General features: G+C 41.1%; 1 long non-coding RNA gene across 3 annotated transcripts in view; it reads right to left on the reverse strand.

Moving 5' to 3' along the window:
• The window catches only part of LOC119029728, a 73291-nt gene extending 48874 nt beyond the window's left edge, over positions 1 to 24417 (reverse strand). For 2 of the 3 annotated variants that reach the window (XR_005078061.1, XR_005078062.1), the window contains exon 1: positions 24079 to 24417. This is a non-coding gene — a long non-coding RNA (uncharacterized LOC119029728). Of the gene's footprint in view, positions 1 to 2086; positions 2126 to 24078 lie in introns of all 3 variants that reach the window. The other variant, XR_005078063.1, reaches the window with a different exon arrangement.
• Positions 24418 to 26791: the final 2374 nt, after the last annotated feature.

The following is a 26791-nucleotide window of genomic DNA, read 5'->3' on the forward strand; positions in this document are numbered from 1 at the left end:
TAACCTTACACGTCAGAGGAAGGTCACTTGCACACAGGGAGGTCAAGGAGAGGTTGTGTTCGTGCCCCGGGGCGCTGCGTCGGTCCCCGGAGGACTGGAGGCAATGTGACAAGGACGAGGTGGAGGGGTGGAGGGGGGTCCAACTTGACCTGAGGGGGTTGGGGATGTTCAGCTAGCATATACAGCTGTATGCGTTCAATGGCTGAGCGCATATAAGTTTGATACTGACAGAATGCTGAATGTGGATTTACAAGATCATTCAGGTGTTTGAAAGCATTTTTTGTTCAGTTTAAGGCAAAAATAAAACTTTGGATTCGCATCAGGATGGGACAGTAACAGACTTTATTTGAGACTGCAGTAGAAAACACTCACATTAAGTTTATTAGAGTGAATTATCGTTATCAGGAATCAAGATAATTGTAACCTCAAATGAATGACTTGAAAAAGCTCTCTAGTCTGCAGACGTACAGACGGACGTATTATTGGTTTCCCGATTTATTTTGGATTATCTAAGCAAGTGCCACAATGGCTAAAGTCATGGCCTTCACATTGTACAAGAGGGAGATGATGTTAAAACCATTTGTTTATCCATTATATGTGCAGGAAAATCTAATGATTTAGTTTGTACTTATCTGTGATAAAAATATTCTTCTTAAAAAAATGTCCTGTATGGTTAAAGTGATTAATGTATGTTTTAGTGCTACTTTAAGAGTTTTAAGAATATTTTGTTTATTATACAGATAATATTGTGAATCACATACTTTGAGAGTATAATGACATGAAATCATGCTCATACACTTCATTTTTATCCAACCTGCATTTTGTGTTTCTCTTTTTCTGTCCCCCTGCAATGATTGTCTGCCTCCTACAAACTGATCTGTCTTCCTCAGAGCAGGGTGACAGGTCCCTCTGTGTCTCACAATAGACAGACAGCCCCCTCACACACACACACACACACACACCAGTGTCACACTTACCATACAGCCAGATGGGCTTGTGTCCCCCATCGCCAGACAAATTAAGTTTGGGCCCCCAGATTAATATTCAGGCAAAGCACTGGCTCTATATAATTGAATCATGGTGCCATGAGTGTACAACAGGGGCTACTTTAGATGCAGCCACCATGTGCACACACACACACACACACACACACACACACACACACACACACACACACACACACACACACACACACACACACACACACACACACACACACACACACACACACACACACACCAACATCAACACTTGGCAGCCAGCTGCGCTCAGTATCCTGTCTGCTGGTTGCAGGCAGGTCATGAATACAGAATCGCAGCTCTCTGAGTGCCACACGTTGTGTTATGGTGAATTTTACCTTTAATTCCACTTATATTTCACACCTCTACATTCTTAAGTAAAGATGACAAACTCAGGCTGCACAACTACTAGAACTAATATCGAAACTGCAATGTGGCCAAGTCCATTATCCAAATTGCGTGTGACAGAACAGCATCATAATCAAGTGCAACATAAACATGTTTGTTTGGCACAGGCCACAGCAAATATAATACCATAATTTTGGGTGTTTTTTTCCCCAGTAAGAAATGATCATTCCCAATAAATGTGATTCATCACAATTGTAATATTTTTCTTTTTAACATATCGTGCAGCCCTAACATGAACACGAACATAATTTCTTGACCATTTCTTGTGTCTTGCTAATTAGCACTAGACTGATTAAATCAACCAGATATATTAGCTTAATGCAGATGCATCTTTATGTACATCCGCTGATGAATCACATATCAGCCTGCATGATATGTAAAATAAAATCATATTGCTGTCATTGCCAATTGGATTAGGATTGATTGATTTGAAGGGCAGCATGGCGGCACAGTGGTTAGCGCTGGGGCGTTTGCATGTTTCTTCCCGTGTCTGCTTGGGTTCATACTCCGGCTTCCTCCCACAATGCAATGACATGCAAAAAGTTAGGTTAATCGGCTACTCTAAATTGTCTGTAGGTGTGAATGTGAGCGTGAATGGTTGTTTGTCCCAATATGTCAGCCCTGTGATGAAACGGGTGTGGGTGTACCCCGCCACTCACCCACTGTCAGCTGGGATTGGCTCCAGCCGCCCTGTGACCCTGAAAAGGATACAGACAATGGATGGATGGATGAATTAAACGGGACTACTGGGCCTTGACGGAGGTATGCACTCTGCTGATTGCCTCTCTAGTTTTAACAGATTGTGATTGTGATATAATTCGAGATTAGTGGGAATCAAAAACGTAATATTTGTTCGGGGTTGTACCAAACAAATGTTTTTTTTAAACCTAGAGAAGAAGATTTGTAGGTCAGGACATCTATGCAACACAACAGTATTTCATTTATAAGACATTTTACTTTTATCAAAAACTACACATGGTTGTACTGCGATTTCACTCACATTTTGATTATTTATGCAGTGTAAGAAATAGGTAAGAAACTTTCACAAAAATTTTTTAAAAAGATACATTTCAGGGACAGAAACAGTGTCACTAAATCCACCATGAGGCTATGACATGTCTATTTTCAACTGTAAAATGTTCTGCTTTGCAAATATTTCAGTCTTTAAATAAACAAACAAATTAAAACAAGGCAATTAGCTATTCAGGAATGTTACTTATATGTTATCACAACAGTGGATTGTGTTCAATCATTTCGGTGACGTTTGCGCCGTCTGACTCGCATCAAACATTGTAAATACTGTTAGCGTAGTAGCAAATGAACCTAGATGAATAAATCATTCTTAAGTGGTTAATCAATCCATCCATTTTGTGCCACTAATCCATTTCCTGGTTTAATTAATGTAATCAATCATATAATGGAAAAATATTGTCTTATATTGCTGGGTAAAAGAAATGAAAACAATGTTATATAATAAATCATTCTTGGCCAGATCCTCTCCTGTTTTTCCTTCATACTTTAGTTTGATCTTAAAACAGATATAAGAATGCATTTTATGTGAGCTAAACAGAGTCTTAAAAAAAAACTCAGAACCTCAGAACCCTGCAGGAACCCTGGTTTGTGTTATGTTATGTTTCTGTTAAAAAAAGATCACCAGCTGATATGAGATCAGCAGCAGACACCAGCATTAGCTTATATTCAATAATCTTGGCAGTGTTTTATGTGAACAGGCTCTACTGCGTCCTCCCAGAAGGCCTGGAGGGAGCTCTGAGAGCACAGTCGTGCATTAGAAAACACATAGGAGATGCCTTCTTCTGTGGTGTGGGTGATTAAAACTTATTTTTTTGTTTGGTTCAGCTTTAAAAACGTCCAGCTAACTAAGCCCAGATTGCTGCTGTTCATCTTTATTAAACAAGGGACCAGCTGGCGAGGGGGATCTCCAATTATATGACTCACAGCTTCAGTTAATGCTCCTGCATCAATAATGCACTCGTGGCACCTAAAAACCCAAACTAAAAAATTCCCTTGAAACTGTGATGCATTCACGTATGCTGTGCACATAGGCTATGCTATAGGTAAAAGAAATCAAATATTTAAGCTGCTTTTGATAAGGATTTCTTTTTGATTGAATATGCTTTTTGAATAAAAGTTTCATATTGTTTCTTTTTTTTGTACTGTAACAAAAATGATTCGGTCAGACTAATACCCTTTCTGTTGCAAACACACTTTGAAGTTGAATTAAATTTGTTATTTACGCCAGGATTTTACCTGAAAGACTACAGTTGTTTTTTTATTTGTAGGAACAACCATGTGGAGACTCAACAATGGTTGAGTGGATCTCTTCCTTTAAAGGCACGTGTTTGGTTTTAATATTTAACCTGGCAGTATAGCTTTGGTTTCTCTGTGCAAAGCAATTTGGTCCCATAGGGAACACCCAGGTGCTTCAGGGAATCACCAGTGGATTTTAAATATTTTTAAACACAGTGTGTATGGGTCACCCGATCAATCTGGTCAATCATATCTAGTATTGTGTGGCATTACCTCTGAAGTAACTTGTAACAAAAAAGTAGTACTAAGTAAAATAGTACTAAGAATACTTTTGGGTTACAAAAAAGCAATAACCCCTTTAAACTGCAATTTAAAAAAAGAGAATTATCTGAAGTACATTCAATTAAACAGAACCCGAGTATATCTGACAGGTAGCAGCTGTGCAGCCTTTTGGCTGCTAACGTTCAGACAGCGAACTTAGCCGAGACTAACAGTTTTAGCAGCTGCCTCTATGAAAACAAGAACAGGGGGTTGTATAGCCTACAGTACATCATTAACCAGAGGCAGGCCATCTCCAGCCAGTGGAGTTACACCTGCGCACAGACTTGACATAACCACAGTTGCACATCTGAAGGTGGCTGCATACTGCCTGCCATGGAGTAGGAGCAACACAAAAAATACATTTTATTCTTCTTCTTCTTCTTCACATTCTGTCAATTCTTTCTCTTTTACTGTTAAAACATAACTTAAAACAGATTAATGGGATTGCTTATGTGTGTGTACCCTACAAAAAAGTAATCAGAGTACCCCGACACTGGCATGTCAGCCAAGGTTTACAGCAAAAAAAACATATTTATGTTAACATTGTACTCTTGATATTGCAAAAAATCCTCTAAAAATGCCACTCTAGCTACATAATTAGTTTGTTTTCTAATTCAAATACATTAATGTGTTTTTTTTCCTGAATCTGGAGACACAAAGTATTGATCCTAATAATAGGACAGGATGCTGGTCTGCTCAGCTAGCTGCAAGACTGCTCACTCATCTTTTACCCTCACACACTCACACCTCCCCGGTCTCCTCTGCTTCCTGTTCTCTCACAGGCTGTCGCCCTCACAAATCGTGGTGCAGAGAGAGAGGAGGTGACACAGACACACCCGTGCACACATGCACACACACCACTTCATTTCTCACCAGGCTTTTTCTGTTGCTCCCACACCTCCTCCTCCTCCTCCTCCTCTTCCTCCTCCTGCTCTCTTGTCTCTCACACTTTGTCACACTCAGGGTTCAGTTGTGGGTTAGCTGGCACCGTCGGCACATATTGGGTTTCATGTTGACTATCCGACTTATTTCTACGTTTGTTTTCATCTGTGTTAGAATATTCAGCAAAGGTTTCACATGATGTCAGAGGCAAAAACCGTGATCATTTCTTAATACATTTGAACAGGTAAGACTGCAATAGATGCCACTGTTTGTCTCTTTCACAAACGAAAACTGACTGAGTGAAGAGACCTTGCTTCATTCAAGCAGTAATGATTCTCCATCTGCACCTTTTTTGGTAGTTTCGTGACTCCTCTTGGCATTTCTTTTGCCAACATGAGAACGGAGGACACTAAAGAAGAGTAAAGGTACCAATCAGTGTCTTTTTGGCATAAACACAGCCTTTGCTCCTTCGACTATTCAAAAGCAGTCTCGTCACAGACAGCGAGACATGCTAACCCAAGCTGTGAAAACAGCTTTACTTAGCAAAGCTGCTCCCACATGCAGCTCTCCAAAATCAGTGGTTCCCTTTGTCGGTTTGATATACATTTTTCAACAGTTAGACATGACTACACACACATCAGACTGTGATTAAGGCCATAAAGGCAGCAGGGCTGAGTCGGTTCTGAGGTAGAGGGGTATCAACCATCCACAGCTGTTTGTATGTGGTGTGAGACCCATCACTTCCAGTTGATTAAATCCCCAGCAGTCATCTTATCTGAAGGCAGCAGGACAGGTAAGTGTGCTCCACTGACAACAGTTAATTTGAAGGATGTGCTGCACATTTTCAAAGAGCTGCTCCAATTATATACACCGCTTCCTGTGTGGGTGCCTTGGTTACATCAGAACCAGGCCTAACTTCTCTGCTTTTGTCTATACAAAATTGGACACAGTTTTTAGAAATTATCAGAGCTACACAAGCACAAAATATGATGTTCTATGGACACACAAATTCGCATTGAGGCCAAGAATGAGCCTGTCCCAGTAACTACCAGCAATCTTAAGCACTTCATTTTTTGGGCCACTTAGGGACAAAATCCACAACATTAGCTGCTTTTAATATGGCTTTAATATTCCACGGATGATCAAAATAATAGCCCAGTCACATTAGAAATGTCTTACTGATCTGATCCCTCCTGCTCAGAATGAATTTGAGTGTTTCTCTCCTTTTGAAATGAATAAATTATTTTCTGTGCATAGTGTTGCTTTCAGGAGGGACAGACATGGAGCCAACATTTGTGTTTGGGATCTTATAAGATTTAAGTTGAAAAGCTTGAAACAAAAATGAATGAAACTGGAGCCCACTGATTCAGGAATGCAACCATCTTTCCTTGGGCACAATTTTTAAAATTATTTTGAGGCTGAATTATTAAATTAATTGATACAATTTTCTTAACAAAGCCGGGGGGCAAAAAACCCTATTCTTCTCCTCTTACATCTGCAACTGATTAGATGCTTCACAGCTGGTGGAACCACTTTGTAAAGTTATGATCTGATTAAATGCTTTCAGCCACGTCAACACAAATCTCCTCTGATCATATCATTTAGCGTCCATGAAAACAGCTATGCTGGAATCTCTAATCAGAATGATTTCAATGGGACTAAAAAAATATTGCCCATGTTGTTACAGTGAAGCTGTTAGTAAACAGATGCTTAATTAAACATCTAGTGGTTACAAAGAAACACTGACATTAACAATTTGGAGGCATGTTTCCAGCCCCTTGATGAACACAAGTCCAATAATCATTCTCCTTCTACCAGTTCTGGTCTCTACCGACTACTGAGGGAAATATCTGGCTCGTTAACTACTTAATTTCCCACTGTGTTCATTAGCTAGTTGCTAACTATTTCACCCTGCTGTTTGGTGCTGAGCAGGTAGTGTGCATTGTTTGTTTTTTGTTTTTTTACAGCGTTTTCAGTCAAAATAGCCTCCTTCTGTGGCTGAAAATGCTTTGAGATCAGTGACAGTGAACCAGAAGAGTAAATGGGCAGCTGGGCAGCTAAACAATGATCTTAAACTAACTATAAAGCTCTGTGAAGTGGAAGAGGAGCTGCAGATTCGGGTGATGATTCTCTCTACGTTCATCGCTATGAAGCTGTCTCCAAGGTGTATCCAACCCAAATGCAAACAAACACACAAACGAACATTGAGGAAGAGCAATCCCAAATTATTGACACTCGAAAAAACAGGCTAGAGCCACAATACACACCCCTACACACACGCCTATGATCACCACAACAGATCCACTCATGACATGCTTCTTAATACCACACCTTTATTAACTTGAACCACCATATAACTAACCACAGACAAGAAACAGACGCATTTGAAAAAACAGGACTCTTGTCACCCCAGACTCAACCTCTCCCCACGGCACAAAGCTTTGCCACTGTAATCTACTGTACTGTCCCCTGGCCAGATGAGAGTATTAGCAGCATGAATAATTAGGCCAGATGTCCTGTTCTGGGCCAGCAATACGCGGCTACTTCCCCAGAGTTCAATGCAGACACACACAGAGGGAGCCCTCATGAGAGGCAGGCACAGGACGGTCAAAGGCAGAGCGACGAGAGGTGCAGATGTGATGTCGTCATGGCCACATAAAACCACAAATGGCTGAACATCATCAAAGAACGAGACGAGAAGAGAAGACCTAGATATCACTGCGAGCCCCTGCAGTCATGTTTTTCAATGTCTGAACCACTTAGCAAATGAGAGAGAGAGAGAGAGAGAGAGAGGGAAACAGAAAGAGGGAGCGAGAGTGACACACACCACATCTTCCCAACGCTAATGCAGCAGGGACAGCGGCAGCTCTGTTGAAAAGCACATGAAGCCCCAAGGCAGCTTTCTGGTCCTTGGTAATCTTCTTCAAATCTCATCCCTAATGCTCGCTCACACCCAAACACCCATCTGAAATGTTCCAAAAAAGGCAGACCAGCTGCCTGGATGACTGGATGGCGGGCTGGATGACTGACTGGCCAGCTAATTGACTGGGTGAGTGAAATCAATGTTGTGAACTGGATGTGCTTTTCAGCTCCACTGGCAGTACACTGGTTCAGTAAGAGTTCAGCATGCCACAGAAAATGGTGGGGGATTTGTGTGTGGCTCAGCTGGTAGGACACAGGATCACCGCCATTATCGTGAAGGGCTCACTTTACTGACATGTGTTACTAAAAGGTGAAAGCGTATGTTATACAGGACTGGATGGAGGGGAAAGGAGGTGTGATAGTGTGAAGAACAAGTCATACGAAGTAGCCAATAGGTTTTTTTTCAGTTACTTTGTAGACAAATATTGGTCTGCGCGGGCTATGTAGTAATCTTTGGTAAAAGTTATTTTGCCTTATTTTAGGCCAACAGGCGGCCATTGGACAAATTCAGGGCCATTGATGAGCATCTATGGCCCTGGTTTTGGTGGTGTGTCACTGTTGGCACTAGTCAGCCCCTTGTTGGCAGCTTTTTTTTTGTCTTTTCGAAGTGATAGTTCAGGTACTTATCCCTAGTAAGTGTATTACCTGAAGTAGATGACAATGCACTCGCCCGCTATGTGGAGTAGCAGTACGTAGCACCAAGAGGGAAGAAAAGCATTGTACTTTTGAACATTTTTGGCACTTTGCATTGGTGTCAGACAGCCCTTTCCTTTAGGACTACATTCCCTCAATCGGACAATGTCTGTATCCCCACAGACAAGACCAGCTGTGCCTGCTGCGCACTGTACTGTGCCTAAGATCAGCTGTTTTGGTCTGACTTTCAGTGGCTGTCTGATGAAGAGCTCCAAAAATGTTCAAAACATGGCGTACACTTAAACGGATATGTATGGATTTATTTATTATAAGTGTGCCTTCTTTTAGGAGGCTAAAATAAGTCTTGCGGTCAGTCCTGTTTAGAAGTACGATGCTCTGCTTCCCTGTTGGTGCGAGGGGGAAACAGCATCTGTGACTGTGAATTAGTTGAGTTTCTTTCCGATAGCTGCTGAGGAAGTTTAGTTAGCTTAGCCAAGAGGGTGCTTTCAGAGTTCCAATTAAGAACTGAATCAGTCGGTGACGCTGATGATTCACAACACTCAGTTCAGCTTGAGTCATGAAAGTAAACACCCCTGAGGAGGAGGCAAAACAAATTCTAACCCTGTTCGTCCATTAGTAACCAGATGAACAGACAGTTACAAAGCTGAACCAGCAGGAGAGTCAGATCAGCACATTCACTGTCTGTCTATAGAAGGCTCTAATGAAGTCTTCTGTTTTTCTTTCACCTCCACACCAGTTGGAGAGTTTTTCTAGTGGCAACAAGGACGCTAGTCTTTGTACAGCTTGTACAGTAGTACACACACCAAATCACACAGACTCACACACATGGCCTTGCTACATTTGGCCTCCTCTCACTCTCACTCCCCTCGTATACAACACACACACACATACACACACATACACACACACACACACACACACACACACATACACACACATACACACACACACACACACACACACACACACACACACACACACACACACACACACACTTACTTCTAGGCATGCACATTGGTGTTCAGGCGGGCTTCCACTCTTACGTACAGGGCACCTCCAAGATAGGCGCTACGCTGAAATCAGTCCCCAGGAAAATTGGATCCCTTCCACTGTTTAAATTCCACGGACTTTGAGGCATGCAGTTGCTTAGCAACAGCAGAGCTGTATCCCCCTCTTCGATATCCATTCTGGTTTAGTTTCGGCATATTCCAGCTTTGACTTACACCCAAGTTAAGCATCTGACATAATTCTAGTTTATGTAAATGCACTTTTGAAGCATTAGGCAAGATTTAGCAAATAAACAACTCAAAATTAAACAATTTTCTAGTTATGATTTGTCAAGTTTTGTTTATGCTACACTTGGGGAACGTTTACATGAAATAGTTTTAAATTGTAGACAGAAAGGAAAGCTATAAACAAACACTGAGTTATTAAAATGTACTCCAAACATTTGACCTCTCTGCATGCTAACATAGCAAGCAGGCCGGCAAACAATGAGGAAAATCTGTGATGTGTGACAAAATTGCTCAATGTTGCAATGACACCATGACTTAGATAAACAAAAAGTAAAATATGGGTACTTTAGTTTTTGTTTATTCAAGTCATGTTGTCATTGCAGCAGTGTTAAGCAGACTGGGATTATAATTAAGGCCGGGAATCTAATGTAACTTCAGGTCAATCTCCACATTCACTCCATTAACAAGAGACTATGTTTACTGTCAGCGATTTGTTGAATTCTTTTTTTATGTTTACCGTTTATGCCAATATCAAATCTTTTTCTTGTGGTTTAGTTCAATTGCCATTCCATAATTAAGGCAACAGGAATACATCGTAATGAATAAATCGTTTTTGTGTTCTTTTGGAGTGGTGGTTTTGCAGCATCCAGGTCTTTATTTTCCAGGTTATTTCTGTGCATAAGAATCTTTTTCTTTTGTACATAGCATGATTACGTTTTTTTTAAATATAGATTAATCTCTGGAATGGTAGGCTATTGTTATATGACGTGCTGAGGCCGACCTTGCTATAATGTCTTTTTTTAAACACTAACCGTGTACCCTGCTCATGATATCTGTAATATTAAAGCATTTAGCTGCACTTTCCCCCTGGAGGCCTTTCTCCCTTTAATCTGCCCCCTCTCAGCTCTACCTTTTCTCTTTCTCTCTGTCTTCGGTGTGGTGTACATTATTTTGCCACACTGGCCGCTCGCACTCCAATCACTGAACGTTGTGCTGATTTTAGCACACCCAATTTTTATTCAACATTTTAATGCTGGCCTCACACTCCAGACCATTGGGCTTGCCAGGCCAGTGGGAATTCTTTCTAATAGCCATTCCAGGTGTGCCCACATTAGCTCTTCCCTTCTTCCTGAGCCTTTATGCTAACTAACTCCCAGTTGCCGCCAAAGTGACACAAATTGATCTGATGATTCACAGGGCTTCAGGGTGTATATAAATGTTTTTTTTTAAATTTATCATTCATTGCATCATGTGCATTTTCCTATTGTAACAATGATGAAAATACAATTAATCGTTCAGCATTAATGTCAAGTGTGATGGCAACTCATTATACAGACTGATAGTAGATCAGTATTTTGGTGTGGTTCACTGTGTTTTGCTTAATATTTCTTTCCATATTATAATTTACACAAGAGCACAGTTAGCTGGCATAAGTGTGTTTCTGCTCTGATGAAAGTCGCTGCATGTTTTGATTTCATGTCTGATGGGACTGTAAGGCTTGAAGAGACTGTGTGTCTGTGCTTATTGTGTCCACTGCTCTAATCAACTTCTGCTGAACACCACAGTCCCAAAGGGTGTTGTGTTTGTGTATGAGAGACTATTGTACGTAGGTGGCAACTGAGAACAGTCAGTCATTTTTTTCTCTGTATGAAGGTCCCTGCACGTCCCCCTATCCATACAACTGCTTTTTCTTTCCCTCAGCTCTCCACATGGTCACAATCAAAGAAGCTCTGCCTGGTAGGTTGCCAAATATTTGATAAGGCTTCACATTGCCCAGATAGACCCTGGACCCGTGGACAAATTCCTCTGCTAACAAAAGGGGATTTCATTACATGAACAGGATTTTCTGTGAGTGTGTGTGTGTGTGTGTGTGTGTGTGTGTGTGTGTGTGTGTGTGTGTGTGTGTGTGTGTGTGTGAGCTGCTGAGAGTGAGAGACAGAATCAAGCCAAGAGTGGATTCTCATCAACACTGCTCACTAATCTCACCATGTCTGCCTCTGCTGTTTAAGTTTTCATGCTGTGTGCTTCAGACGTCATCGGCTTCAAAGGTTCGTTTACAACCAGCGTCATACTACAAATTGTGCTCTTACTATCTCAAATGATTCTGACTCCATTACAAAGAGATTTCATCCATACAGACTTTTATCCTCTCTATCTAAATCTTGTCCAGCTCACTCTTTTCTATATACCGAAAGCATCTCATGCTTATTTAGACTGTTTGTTTATGATGAGAGGACTTTATCCCATTACCTGTCGACATACACTGTATATAATATCAAAGCAAAAACAGTCATCATTATGAAAGAGTACCGCTTATTCTCCTGCATGCTCTATCAAGACACCAACACCCTAAACCAAACAGAGCATTTTATAGTGGGTGAGAATGTGTCTCCAGATAGTGTCAGGACCTTGACATTGCCCAGAGTTCATAATTGAAAATGGCTTAAGAGTGTCTGTCATGTCATTGGACCTTTGAGAGAGGGAGAGAGACACCACAGGATGTTATTTATTGTGAACTGAGCGTAAAGCAAAAACACGCTGATGACGGCCGCTGTAGGGAAGCTGGGAATGGCTCATCATTATGCAACCTCGAGACAACCAATCATCAGGTTTTGACTCCCCTGAGAAATGGAAGAAAATTGTTTTTGTACAGGCTGAATCTAATCTAGAAACATGTAAAAGAACATCAAACAACACAGAAGAAAATCTTCACATGGTAATATGGTTTGCTGATTCTCAACTTTTTTACAGTACCAATGTTATGAAATCAGTTTTCCCAAATATTACATTACACATACACGTGGTGAGCCCTGTTTCTTGGCGTCGCCTGGTGTTTTTCCTGCTTGCCTCGAGACAGCCAATCACCAGCACTATTAGATCTTGGCACAACAAGCATGCTGCATGCTTATTGGCTCACTACTGCCGGTGAGATTAACTCCTTAGGCATTAAACTTTGGCACTGAATGACAAGACATTTTTTGATACTCAATAGTATTGAGGCAATTCTGTCGCTGCCAGAAAAGTATCAGAGTTCGATATGCAGCCCTAGATTCTCCATGATTTAATTTGAGAGCCACACTTGGCAGCTCTTTGTGGCTGTATTTGTGCACAGCGGTGCCTTGAGCCAAATGTTGATATCACAATGCTAACACACCCACAATGTTTACATGCTTATGCTTCGATTACCATGTTAGCATGTTTATTAACGTAGAAAAGCAGAGGCTGATATGTATGTCATTAGTCTGGCAAGTGTTTCATCATGAATCAAACTGTTAGAAGTCACCCGAAGTTATTACGATTCATCCTGAGGGAAATATGAACATCTGCGACAAATTTCATGGCAACTAGAGGAACAGTCAGGGGTAAAGAAAATCACTCTAAACCTGATTATATCTCACTGGAAACAAATCTAAAATGTGAATAAAACAAATAATACTCCTGAGATCAAAATTAACTGAGTGAAATTCGGAAAGAATGACAGCCAGTTAGTAGAACACATCATCTGGAAACCACAAATGTCTGTGCAAAATGTGCCAATACTTGATGTTACAATGATAATTCTCAAAATAAGTGAAAACTGTGACCTGCTGGTGGTACTAGATACAAGTCAGGAGATACGTAAAGACAGTAGGATCTGGGGAACATGAATATCTACACAAACCTTTCAAGAAATCCATCAAACAGTTACTGAGTGCCAGGATGGTAGAAACAGGAGAAAATTACTCCCCAACCGGAGCCACTAAATCCTGTTTATGTGACCCTGGGTAAGGCTGGGTTAAGAAGCTGGAAAATCATTTATGAGTATTTTGTTTCTTTCACTAAAGAACTGAGCAATTGCTCCAACTCTTCAAACATCTATTTCTTTCTAAATCCTACTTAGTTAACAGAATAATAACAGAACTAACAAACCAGAGCTTCTATAAAAACTGTTCTTCAATGATTACAAGTCAAAAAACAAACACTGGGTGATAGTTGGAGCTGTGTCTTGTGTGCTTTGCCACAGTTTATGTTACTACTTGGTCGCCATCATCCATCAACTCCTCCAGTATTTTGCTCTCAGACTAAACATGGAGCAGCACACAACAAGGTCAACAACTAGCGTTGCATCTCTCTTACAACAAAGAATTACCAGGTCAACAAGGAAGCACAAAATGTTAAGAAATGACCTAGATTTCTTAAAAGAGATTATGTGGACGCAAGCGACATCACATCTGCAGTTGATGTCACCATTTTCACCTATTTGTCAAGTGAGAAATTAAGCTATCGATTTGCTTGAAATACTCTGACAGGCCACTGCTTGTTTGTTGTCTTACTGGGAGTTAGAGGATAAGGATCAATATCAATTTCATCTTGGCGCGCACACATGTTTAGTCTATAGCTCAAACAGGGGAGGCAGTCGAAGATGCCTTCCAACACTTGTTCAAAACGCAAGTAATTTAAATCAAACGCAGAGTTATTTGATTGAATATTGATATGAAAGTGATTTCTAACTAGAGTGTTATAACTAGAAGTTTATAACATCTGCAAAGTATTGATTCCTCTCCACGGCCCTCCACTAGGATAGACATATTTCAGTTCTCCTGCTGCCAACACCATTTGATGCGTTAATGTTTTGCTTTTCTCAGCCGACCTATGTATTTATCTTATTTGGCTTTCGAATAAAAACGTCTACTTTCCTGTAATGCGAGAGCTTGCGGTGAGTAACAGTGGCACAAAGCTGGAATGAAAAACATTTTCTCAGGCTCTTTGCAGAGGGAGACCTACACATCATCACGCATATAAAGCTTGTCAGCACACTTCTCTCTCCGCCTGTGATTGTTCTCAATAACCCCTGTTGCCCAGATGAATGATGGCAGGTACTGGATGAAAGCCAGCGTCTGCGTCACTTCAACTAAAGTCTCTCTCCCTCCGTCTCTCTCTCTCTCTCTCTAACATTTTCATTCAGTACCATTCAATACCAGGCATCGCTGCACAAGCCACAGAGTGATGTGTAATAGAGAGAAAAAAATGGCTCAAGATGAAAGAGCACCCAGTTGCTCACGTATGATTCGCTCCATTAAGTGTGACCAAGGCAATCTAGAGTGAGGTGTTTGTCAATATGCTGTTCAAAAGGAGACCAAAAATAACTAAACACTTAAGTGTGAGACAACATTTCACGTGAACTTTTGAAAGTACTGTCAGATTCTGCCACACTTCAAGATAGATTAGACGCTATGTTAAAAAAAGTGACAACATTTTTTGGATCCTTCCCTTCATCCAAATCGGCACCAAAAGCTAATGGGGTCTATTCCGAGCCACAACGCATCCGCCATCCAAGTTTAATGGCGCTACCCAACCAACCAACTAATGAACGGACCCAGGTGGAAACATAACACCCATGGATGATGTAAAAAGGACGATGACTTTCAAATTTCAGCTAAATCTACTAGCAAAAGATTAATCCTGCTCCTTTATCAAGGGAAAAATTTTAATAAAGCACTGGTTGATGTGGAAATTGAGGTTCAGCATGTAGAACTGAGTGGCAATCACCCTCCCCTTTGTTTGTCTGCTCTGGGCTCATGTACAAACATGTTGGTGCAACATGGCGGACACGGTAAAAGTGGACCTACTTCCTCTATAGATAAAAAAGGGTCATATTAAGGTAATGAAAGCATGACAGTTTTTGGTTTCAGGTGATTATTCACATCACATAATTATGCATATTATTTTACATTTCTGCCCCTCAATAGTACACACTAGATCTTTAAAGCAGCAGTACATTTATACAGAAGTGTAAGACTCAAAAATTTTCCAACCATTTCATATAAGAACCTCAAAGGGAAAAAATGATGATAGCGTAATATCTTTCCAAATATCTATCTGCTGTCTGGGCAGCACAGTGCATACAGCACAACTGAATCAAACTGTCAGGACTTTTTCTTTCTCCAGTATCTCGTTTTAACTAACAGTCTCTCCCTGGTGATAACGTTTTTTTCTCTCTCTCTATCTTGATCTTATTGCTGCCAGTGTGTCTCTCTCAGCCTCAGCATGTTTGTTTGGAGAGTACAGCTCACCCGCTATAACATGGAAGTACGTCAGTGTTGTTGGCTCGTGCTTAGCAAAAGGCAACAGGAAGAGACCACTCAGGGAGGAGAGGAGACAGAAGGGGAGGCGAAGGAGAGAAGGGTGAAGTTGTGTTGGAGAGATAATATATAAAAGAGGTTGGAGAGAGAGAGAGAGAGAGAGAGAGAGAGAGAGAGAGAGAGAGAGACTGAGAGAGAGAGAGAGAGAGAGAGAGAGAGAGAGAGAGAGAGAGAGACTGAGAGGTGATGCACATTGCAGGGCATTGATCACTCATTAGATCTTAAAGATTTTTGTTTTGAGTACTCCTTCGGGGCTCTCTTCAACAGATTCATTGCTCTGAACTCTCTTTATCAACAACCCAAACCGTTGATGTAGGTTACTAAAAGGGTTTGTTCATACTAACTACAGAACCTCCCTTTTCAAAACACCTTCTTTTTCCTGCGGTGTCTTCATTCACTAAGAATTAAATTCCTCTGTTGATGCAAAAAAAAAAAAACTGTATACGGCACAGTATACATGGGGTTGAATAAACTCACGAGCCTCGCAACTAAAACAACTACCAACAACCCATAGTGCAACAGGCCAGTAGGAGCCAGTGATAGGCCTAGTTCAACCCAAATCATATAGAATCTGAGTGTGGGTTGTGCATTTAGGCTAAGAGAGTGCAGACCACAAACCGATAGAAAAACACAGAATCAACTTTTGGAGAAACACAACCTGGTGCCAAGATGCAATGGCCACATATGCTGGCTAACAGAACAGTATTGTTCGATCCATTTGAATTCAATGTATTAAATGACACTATGAATATAGCCTACCATTATAAAAACCTTAATATTATGTTAAATATTACTAATTTGGCTGGTTTTTCATGTTTCTCGTGAATGCTGATTGACATGACACGCTTGTGTCAGGGTCAGAGTTTCCACAAGTTGCCTGGGCCAAGTGTGGCTTGATTTCACCTTAGAAGTCGTTTTAGAAACGTTTCAATGATGTAAGCGGCACCAAAGAAAATCTATTCAACTCAACTGTAGTGGGTTGAAAGTGAAAAGCTGAATATGTCTTCCAGCATGGAAACCACAAAGGTAAGTTGGTATTGTTGTTGTAGTCTGAGCAGATGATAACTGAGTCAGTAACACAAGAGAAACTGGATCTTAACTGAGCTCTCAGTCAAGACTTAAGCTTATGTTCCTCTGGCACTGAGCAAGAAGATAATAGGAGTAAAAGCAGAAGTTATAGTTATCTCTCTTTATGTCATTCACCTTATTCTATAGCCTGGATCAGCACTATTGCTTTGATCTTGGTTTTCAAATAACAAGGCCCCAGGGTCTATTGTACAACATCGTACAGAGAGTCCAAACTACAGTGTGTATGTGTCCGTGCACACGTCCAGGCACATATATGTGGATGAATATACATTCTGTACGTATGTGCTTGAATGTCTTCTTGCTTGTGTCAGACATTTTCCTTTGGGATTAATTCTCCATGAGTATTTTTTTTACTCTAAAACACCTTACTCTACTTTATTAGTAGAGGATATTGGAGTCTATTAGTGATTTTTTTTTCTTTTCCTGCAGTTGCTTAATTGGCATGAAAGTGCCAGTTAAGCATTTCTAGATCGCCACAGCAGGAGGTGATAAATTGAATGTCATGACATTTCCTTATGTTAACTGTAGAAAAGTAACCATGAAATTGGCGCAGAATTAATTAGAGAAAGTGGTCTTTCTGTATTTCTGCTAATATACATTCTTTTGTTGCCAAAATAAGCACTTTTTCAGAACTGTGCATAAACTGTTCTCTGGAATTGGGAGACTTTTGAGTAATTTTGATTACATTAACAATGTTTTTTATGAATAATAATTAGATGCATGGCAAAGTGGAAAGTTGCAAGGCAAGGCAAGGACAGGATGTTTTTCAGCAATTAGAGCCAGTACTATTTCTGGTGGTTTGTCAGATTTTGTGTTTCTCTTTGCTATTGTAAATAACATCATCTGCTCTATCTTGTTTGTATCTCTCTCCCTCTCCCTCTCTGGTCAGACAGGATGTTTTGAGGAGGAAGACAGCAGGGTCACGGTCTGATCCACAAAGTATGATAAAGATCAACCATTTCCTTTGCATCACATGCGTGTGTGTTCCTGTGTGTTTCTGTGTTTGTATTTACCGACTAGCCTTTTAAGCTTGGTGAAATGTAGATTATGACAAATACTAAAGTGAAAAGTAGTGGAGATGGATTTTTGAAAATGAAAGATTTTTCCTTGGATACATGTGATTTACTGGCAATTACTTGATTACTGTAACTATTCTGGACCAACTATTTCAATGACCATGTGCTGCCAAGTATTATTAGGGTTTCTGGGATGTTCATTCCAAATTTCAAATCAAGTGAAAAATAAGCAGTTGGTTTACCAAATGCTATAAGATTTTTCAGGTCTCTTGGATTTAATAAAAGTTTAAAGATTTCAAGAACATCCCTGACATGAACCGGGAAAGTTCTGGATTTTGGGTGAGTTGACCCAAAACCGAATCAGTTGATCACTTCTTAAAATGAATGTCATAATATGAAGTAGTACTGTTTACCATCCAGTTTGTGCTTTAATCACATGATGCAATTTGCAATGAGCACTTTTAAAAGCTATTTGTCAGCTTTTAAAAGTGTAGTGTAGGGCAGCAATTATTATTTCATTGATTGTTTTGAGATCCAGGGAAAGATCCAGAAAATTGTGAAAGAAATATGTATCAGAACTTCCTAATGGTCCGAGGATATGTCTTTAAAAAGGTCTTGTTTAGTCTGGAATCCTTAGACATTCAGTATAGTAAAGGCAGCAAATCCTCAGAACGTACTGGCTGGAATTAGCACTTTAAGCATGACAAGTAATAATTTTTCAAAAATAACCGCAGTCTGTTTCAATTACAAACAGCAACATCAATAAATCGGCTATCAATGCAACCACGTGCATTTTAGAGGTAGTTAAGACACAAATAATGACATGCTGACAAAAAATACGATGTTTGGAGTCACGGTGGGAGGCTGGACACTAAGGGCCAGGTTAGGGTTAAAGGAGTGGGGGGAAGTTTTTCCGTCCCAGCCAAAGTGTCTCCTGCAGGAGGTGGTGTGTCGGCGTGGAGGGATTCCCGCTCCTCTGAAGTCTGGCAGTCGGTATCTGGTTACTCCTGTAGGTCTGCCATGATTACCCTCCACTCACATTCCACAGCCCTCATTTACTCCGGTCCCACACAGGAATCTTACAAAGTCTGCATTACACGCAGACACACACATAAACACAGAGACCAACAAACCCGACAGATCTCCACTCCAAACATTCATCTCAAGTTATCACGTATTCAAATTTGCCCTTCCTTTTCTCACAGACATTTTGCCGATCAAAAATGAAATGCAACTCAACAGTTTGGCCTTCGACTGAGGTCTGTGTTACCGCTGTAGTGCTAACCTGGTTGTAAAATGCCAGAAATGCTGTAATCCACATTGAGGCGTTTGTCACCTCACACCAAACTGTGACTGGAGCAGCGGTAATGTGGTGGGTTAGCCCTCGACCTTGTCCGTTACCCTCCTGCTGGAAAGAAGGCATGCCAGCTCCCAATCAGCTGCTCATACAGCCCCATGTTGCAAAGTTCTCCCCGTGATACTGCAACAGGACGTTTTGTACTTTCACAGAGACAGTCCAGTTTATGACATCAGTGTTTGTACACACATATCTGTGCGCTCGTGTGCGTGAACAGGCCATCTCTGGTGCATCCTGCCTCGTACGCATCGCCGTGCCGTCAGCCTCGTACTTGAAGAGTCGTCTTGTCTCCGCACGCTGCTTCCGTCCTTTGAAAATGAATTTCCCATTGCTTTATTAAAGTCAGCTCTCTGTCAGTGAAGTCTGACATCAACATTGTTCCTCTGTGGGGGTTTTTGGCCTCTGGGAGCATGGCCCAATAGGACAGAGGACGGCACAATTCATAATCAAGAGGAAGGCAAGGAAATGGCTCTTCTTGTGTAACGTAATTGAAAAAGAAAAGGGAAAGGATACTGTAGACGTCTCAAGCTTGTCTCATGCTGATATTGCACCTATCAATCATATTTCATAGGGCATGTTCTGTGTGTTCACTGACATTTCTCTTGATTTATCATCGCAATAATACGCACATACTGCTTGTATAAATATACAGAAAGAAAAGGGGCATCGGAGGGGGAGCTGTATGTGATGATTTAATGTGATGTGATGTGTGTGTAGGGGCTGTTGAGGGCGTAAAATATAAAACAGGGGTGTCTGAGGAAGAATATGGACATTCAAACAATGATCATTTAATCAAAAGACAAAGCTCCAGTCAGATTTGAGCCTTTAAAACCTACAGAAGTAAAGTACTTGAGAATCAAAAGACAGATTTTTGGAGCAGTATCTATTAAAAAAATATCAAATTGAGATTAATTCTCTTTTATCCATAAATGAAAGAGCACACTGCTGAAAATACTAAGAATGCTTAAATAAACCACAATAAATCAATTATTGAGCTGGATAGGGTTGTTTACCTATTTGAGCTTTGGCAAACACGTATAACTTTAGCAGCTCTACAGACATCAAAATCAATATTGCGGGAGGCTGAAGGCTGCCAGAAAGATGCTACAGCTGCTTAAATTAACAATGATTTTTTGATATTGTATGAGGTCGGTTTCATCCTAGGGGTGACACATTTGATGAAAATTTAACCTTTGAGAAGACAGGAGGAGAACGTCTGTTTTCTCCCAGCAGAAACATCCTAACTGGCAGTGATTATCTACATAGTCTGACTGTAGTCAGACGCAAACTCCCATTTACTGCACTGGAAGCAACAATAACCTCTAAGTAGCAACATTCACACTGAAAATGACAAGTGAACCTAACCTTTTCTTTTGCAAAGTTTTATCCATTTTTAATCTCCACATGCCAAAAAAGTTTCTCCCAACAGTATTGTGCAGACGCACCAGCCCTGCATCTTGGATTTAATACTGCCCAGGATGATGATCAGGCATTGTGTCAAAAACACCAATCATCCCATTCATCTGAGTGAGGGTGGTGTGTTTTAATCTTCAGCAGTGCGGACCACAGGGGGTGCCAAAAAAGAAACCAAAGTCTGCTGCAATTAAAAAGTTGAAACAGAATCAACTTGTAACCAGACATCATATTGCTGTGGCTAATCATGGAACTTGCAGATCAGACAAGCAACACAATTAACTTCCAGTTTAGTGCCCGGCTGACTGAAATGTTGACGAAATGATTTAGTCCAGCATCTCTTTTAGACTTTCCAAATGTCACTGGACCAAATGACTCAAATCATGACACTGAAATTAGTCTTTTTGCAGGGGCTGTAACACGTTAAAATATTGTATCCATTGTTTTACAGCAGCTTCTTTCACAATGTAAAAGCCTTTCTGGGCCTCAGTGCATCACATGACGTGTAATTACACAGTTTGGCCACTATGAAATTGGCTTCAAAGCCTGGCGCTGTTCCTGGGGGCTTGTTTAAAACCCACCATAATGATAAGCCTCGCATCCTGCCATTTTGAGTACTCTGCCAGGTTTTCATATTTTTGTCTGTGGACAGCTTTTGTCAGCACAACAGCATCACAACCGTTCAAGATGCAACCATAAACCTTTGCAGGTGTGTAACTGAGAACAAAATGAGGGCAGAGATCAATGACATTTTTGGTATCATGCAATACTGTAGTAAACCCAAGTGAGTGGTCACGGATTCTGCAATAATTCAAAGGAAAAATCCCATGGGTTTCTTGTCAAGGGAGCCAGGTCGCTGCAAACTTTGGGGTAAGCCTTCACTAATGTCATCCTGGCCACACTCTATCGTAATGAGGTGATTTCCGACGATTCCATTGTTTGACTGCAGCCACCAAATAAAAGAGGCTTGCTCTCTGTTGACCAAATTTTGTTACTCTGGCTCCAATTACTGGCAGAGATGGTGGAGTGAAACAAAACAAACCTTATGCTTAAAAACATTTCCTCAGGAACTTATCAAAGATGCTGCATCCATGTTTTTCTACACTCGGTGTGCAAACATGTGGTGGCACAACAGCAGATGATATGGAGATGAATGAGTGCCGGTGTCTGAACTCACAACTTCAAACGGCACGCTGACAAACAGTCTTGTGCATGATCGATGCAGGCTCAAAATTTAACACAATGAAAATGCAGTGACTTTAAACATGTTTTAATGACAAACAGCAAGCCGTATTTTTGCCTCATTCTGCTCACTTTGATTACAGGGGCTAATACAGCATCTAAATAAGGAAAAAGAGAGCCTGTTATTTGTAATTGGGATCAAAGACAGTCTGACATAAATACTTTGAGTGTGCACACGCAGTTTTAACCACTGCATGTACTGTGAGTGTGATTTCTTTCTGTGATTCATTGAGGTTAGTATAAACATGACTGCAGGCCATACTGGGGCTAAATAAGCATAAGAATGCCAGAAGTGACTGTCCCCTGCTTTTAAACCCCCAACCGGCACATCCAGCCTGTAAACACGGCTAGACTGTCCCCACCCCGCCACCTCTATAACCTCCCATCCCGGGGCCCCAGCCCCCCTCCTGCTGGGAGCATGCAGATAGACAGACTGTCTTATCTCCCCCCCAGGGAAGAGGAAGAGGGGGATGGGGGGTCTGGCTTTGTGTCTACCGGCACAGACGAGGACTTTGTGTGTGCGTCCCCACTTGCATGCATGAAGGCACGTGTGCAGGAATACATGGACATACGAGCACACACACAAACACACACACACACAGGCGGCGAATAATATACGACACACAGCACACAAATGCAAGGACAAAGCATACAGAACCCTTTGATCTATATATACTGCATATATAGGATGTCTCAAACAATAATGCAGTTAAAGATGACTCGCATTCCAGGCAAATCTACAGCACATTATTTAAACAACTAACAGGATGTTTACATCAGACTCAATGTCAGATGACATTCTAATTAGAAAAAATAATTCCTGGAGTGAAAAGGTCACGACACATTCACACACAAAGAGCAGACCAAAGCAACCCCCCACTCCACCTAGACAGGCCCCACCTACAGAGCACAACCCTGTTCTTCCTCCCAACCCCCCAGGTCTACAGACACACATATATAAATATACATTAAAACACACCACTATAGACAGCATGGGTCGGGTGTGTAAACCACAGACAAAGCACATGCTGGTTTGATTCCTACAAAGGGCTGTCCAGCATCATTATACTGTGGAATAAGATGAAGGAACAAATGCCATATTTTTTGTCAGCATTAAATGGAGAAAGCATCATGCTCATAAACATTCGTGTCTATTTCATGACAACAGCCACATGTCTGTATGTACAATGATAGAGTTATTGGTCACTGTAAGGGCCGTGACATGCCAGGCGGAGGGTTGGACAATGTTAGGGTCGTTGAGGAGCCTCTGTGGGCCTATAGTTGTCTGCTGTAGTCAGCCCTTGTTGAGGGCTTCTAGGCTCAATGGGGTCAGTCTCATTGATGGTGGACCAGAGCAACTTCCAGTTCAAGCAAGGAGCGAGAAAATGTCAAATAAGGGAACTGGGATGTACCAAGAGACTACCCCAATCTTTCTGAATGGTGTGGTATTGTACAAGGTAATTAGCTGTAGTCTTCGCAGTGTGTTCAAGTGCAGCTTTTTGGCCAGGACACAGGGCCAGACCGAACAACCATATCAAGATTAACAGTTTGAAACTGTAAGTTGAATATTTTAAACAAACACATGATTGTTGAATGCCGTGCTAGTCACGTGAGGGTTGTACCAAGACAGACTTGAATTAAGTTAAACATATCAACATACTAAATGAACTCTGATTACACAAGTCTACTCTGTGGTAATATGTAAGCTAGTCCTGTGTGTGTTCTAGTTACTTATTCAAGCTACTTATGCAATATGCAACACCACTTAGAGACAAAACAAGGTTGAAGCAAATCCAAAGTATGGACTAGACCGCACAGGCTACAACACACCCCTGCTGGAAAAACCAACATAGTCCAGCACCAAAACCAGCACCAAAACACATATTCTGGTTGACCAGTCGCTAGCAAGACCAGCATAATGTTGTGTTTTGATGCTGGTCTATGCTGTTTTTTCCCCCACAGGGACGTACCACAAACCACATACTGGTGATATTACAATAAACCAAACAACCCCTGTAACACAGGCAGCCGAATGAAAGATAATCACACAGGCTACACACATTTAACTTTTCAGCACCAGTGAGAACAGCAGAAGGCAAAGACAGACACAGAGGGTGTTATTTGACTCACCTTCCTTGATGTCGGCACCCACTGAGCTGCGTTTCATGGGGGTTAACTGATGAGCATCCAGGTGATAGTCATGTCCCACTGTACCACTGTTTGATAGTTGACTAGCGGTTGGTTAGCCGCTAGCAAGTTAGCTCGCCGGCTAACTGTTACAGTTAAAAGTTGCTGAAGCCTGAAGTCAGTTTTAAGAGAGGCCTTCTTCAAAGTTAATGTCGCAGTTTGATATTTGATGAACATATTGACGTGTGCGTGACCGCAAATCTATGTGTATTTAGATAGTTAACATCTTTAACTTCTTTAATAAATTATGACAACTAAACCTAGCTGCTTTTCACCTTTTATCTCGATTGTAGAAGTGTAATACCCTTTTCCATCACACAGATTGAGTAACACGTACTAGCCGCTAGAACCCAGAGGGGCGCTGTTTCCCCAAGTTAAAGAACTTTATTAAAACAGACAGTCGCCATAAGGAAATACTGTAAATGTCAGTAAGGTGACAGAATCTGTTATATCTCTTTTTTATATGACAGCAATAGCTGGTCTAAAAGCAGCAATAATAATATTTCCTTAAAGAAAATACAGCTGCATTTAAGAGGCAGCAGGTATTTAGTCAGTTATGTTTTGAATTACTTTCCTAGGATTACTTTTAGAACAGTCTCAACAAGGTCTTCTTCACACAGACAAAAATGTGAGAGATTTTGTGCATTTATTATCTTAAAAGAAGTCTTTGAAAAAAAAAAAATCCAATGATACTAGTACCAGCTTTCAGTCCAGCGAAAGATAAGGGAAGTACTCGCTGTTGTACTACCAAATTACGGAGCGGCTTCATTCCTCAGGCTGTGACACCCCTGAACTCATTCTCAACATTCAACACCATAAATAGATTTTTCTTTTTGTATGTACAGTATGTAGCTCAGGGAATTACAAACATAAATTTGATTATGCAATCTTGTATTGCATAACGACCTTTTGAAGGATGTCAGTGTTCTTCTTCGAGGAAATTCACAAAAACAGTGCTTGTGTCCGATGTACATGCACACGCTGACTAGATGCAGCTGAAACCCGTAATAGTTTTAATGGAATTAACGCTGGGAAGAATCAGGGTCAGTCTGTCTGAGGGAAGTCATGGATATGGGGTCATTCCTCTCCCTCTTTCTCTCTCTCTCTCTCACACACACACACAAAGCTTCTAGCCGCTTTAGTTGTATTAGCAGGGTTAGGGATTATTGTTACGAGGGCATGCAGACAGTTTAAAGTGCATGATGTCAAGGAACAGAGTCCCACCATGTGGCCCTATCCTCCCGGTGGGCTGTTTTTTTCCAATAGTCTTTGGTGTAATTTATGTTCTTTGTTGCGAAAGTTTTCTTTCTGGATTTTATGGAAAATACAAAGCTGCACACATAACTGAATATTCCAGCCTCATTCATTAATAAAACAGAAAGGGAAGAATTACTACATGTCCTTGGTCAAGCGCAGACTTTTAACGGCACAAATTTTGGCTGCCATATTTATCAGCGTGGATTTATGTTTATTATTCTTAGTCTGAATTATGTGTCAGCTAATATGATACACATACACCAGTGTCTCTTTCTGATATATGCATGTAATAAACAGAATTGTGCTGGGCAGTATCTATTCCTAGGAAAACAAAACGCGGACTATTCCAACGGTTTGCTTCAATTGCTTTGCAACTCCTTCAAAAAATGGTTTCCAGCTCCACATACATGCTCCATTTCAGTCCAGCCTCCGCCACTGAGTCACTGTAACTAAATATGTTGTTTTGTCTCTTGTATCCTAAATAAAAATTCAACGTTTTTTGTTTTTTTTCCAAATCCCCGTCAAACAGAGCGGCGGGTGGGGGTTGGATGGTGTGGAAAGTGGGTCTTGTGAATGTAGGTCTTTGAGACAGTGTGTGTGGGTAAAGCAGGCTTACAGTAGTAATCCTCTTCACAGACACCCATCTGACTAGCAACAGGACGAGGCCCAGACAGACACATGCGCGCACGCACACAGACAGACAGAACGGTTTTGTAAGAAGGAAATCCATTTTGTTTTGTCTTTTGTTTTTTTGGAAATACAATAGGTCATAAATAGGTCAGCGTCTCTAATCGCATATGCAAGCGGGCCCCGTGATATGTGACGTGCCGCAATGAAGCTGTAATCTTCCAGTGTGTGTTCATTTCCTCAGGTGTGGCGCCGAATTCTCTGTGCCTGACTGTTTGATGCGTTGCATTCCTTTGTTTAATCAGATATTACAATAAAGAGGCTCCTCCAGGAAGCCGGACCCTCTGTTGACTTTATTGGTTCCTGAAATTTGTCATTACTGCTTCCTGGCCGTGATGTCATCAGCCGGTTAATGACAGAGAGGAAGAGGGACATTCATCCCGAAATAACTCTGAAAAAACAGACAATTTTAAGAGGCGTAATGAGCCAGTAGGAACAGCGACAGTGAGTTATGACTCTGTCACAGTCTGACTCACTTTGTCTCAGAGGGAAATGCTTTTACAATCCACAGCATGACATCAAAGTCCTTCAGTGGCACAAAGATAACCCATGTTGACTTTGGTAATAATGAAGCCACTATGTCCATCGCCAAAAATAAATGGGTAGGGTTTTAGAGAACTGACACGTGGATCGACTCAAGTAATTCAATCAGGAAAAAAACTGAATGAAACCAACACAAACCCAAGGATCAAACATCGACTAGTAGACAAGA

This window comes from Acanthopagrus latus, chromosome 12 (assembly GCF_904848185.1).
Source record: "Acanthopagrus latus isolate v.2019 chromosome 12, fAcaLat1.1, whole genome shotgun sequence".
Lineage (NCBI taxonomy): Eukaryota > Metazoa > Chordata > Actinopteri > Spariformes > Sparidae > Acanthopagrus > Acanthopagrus latus.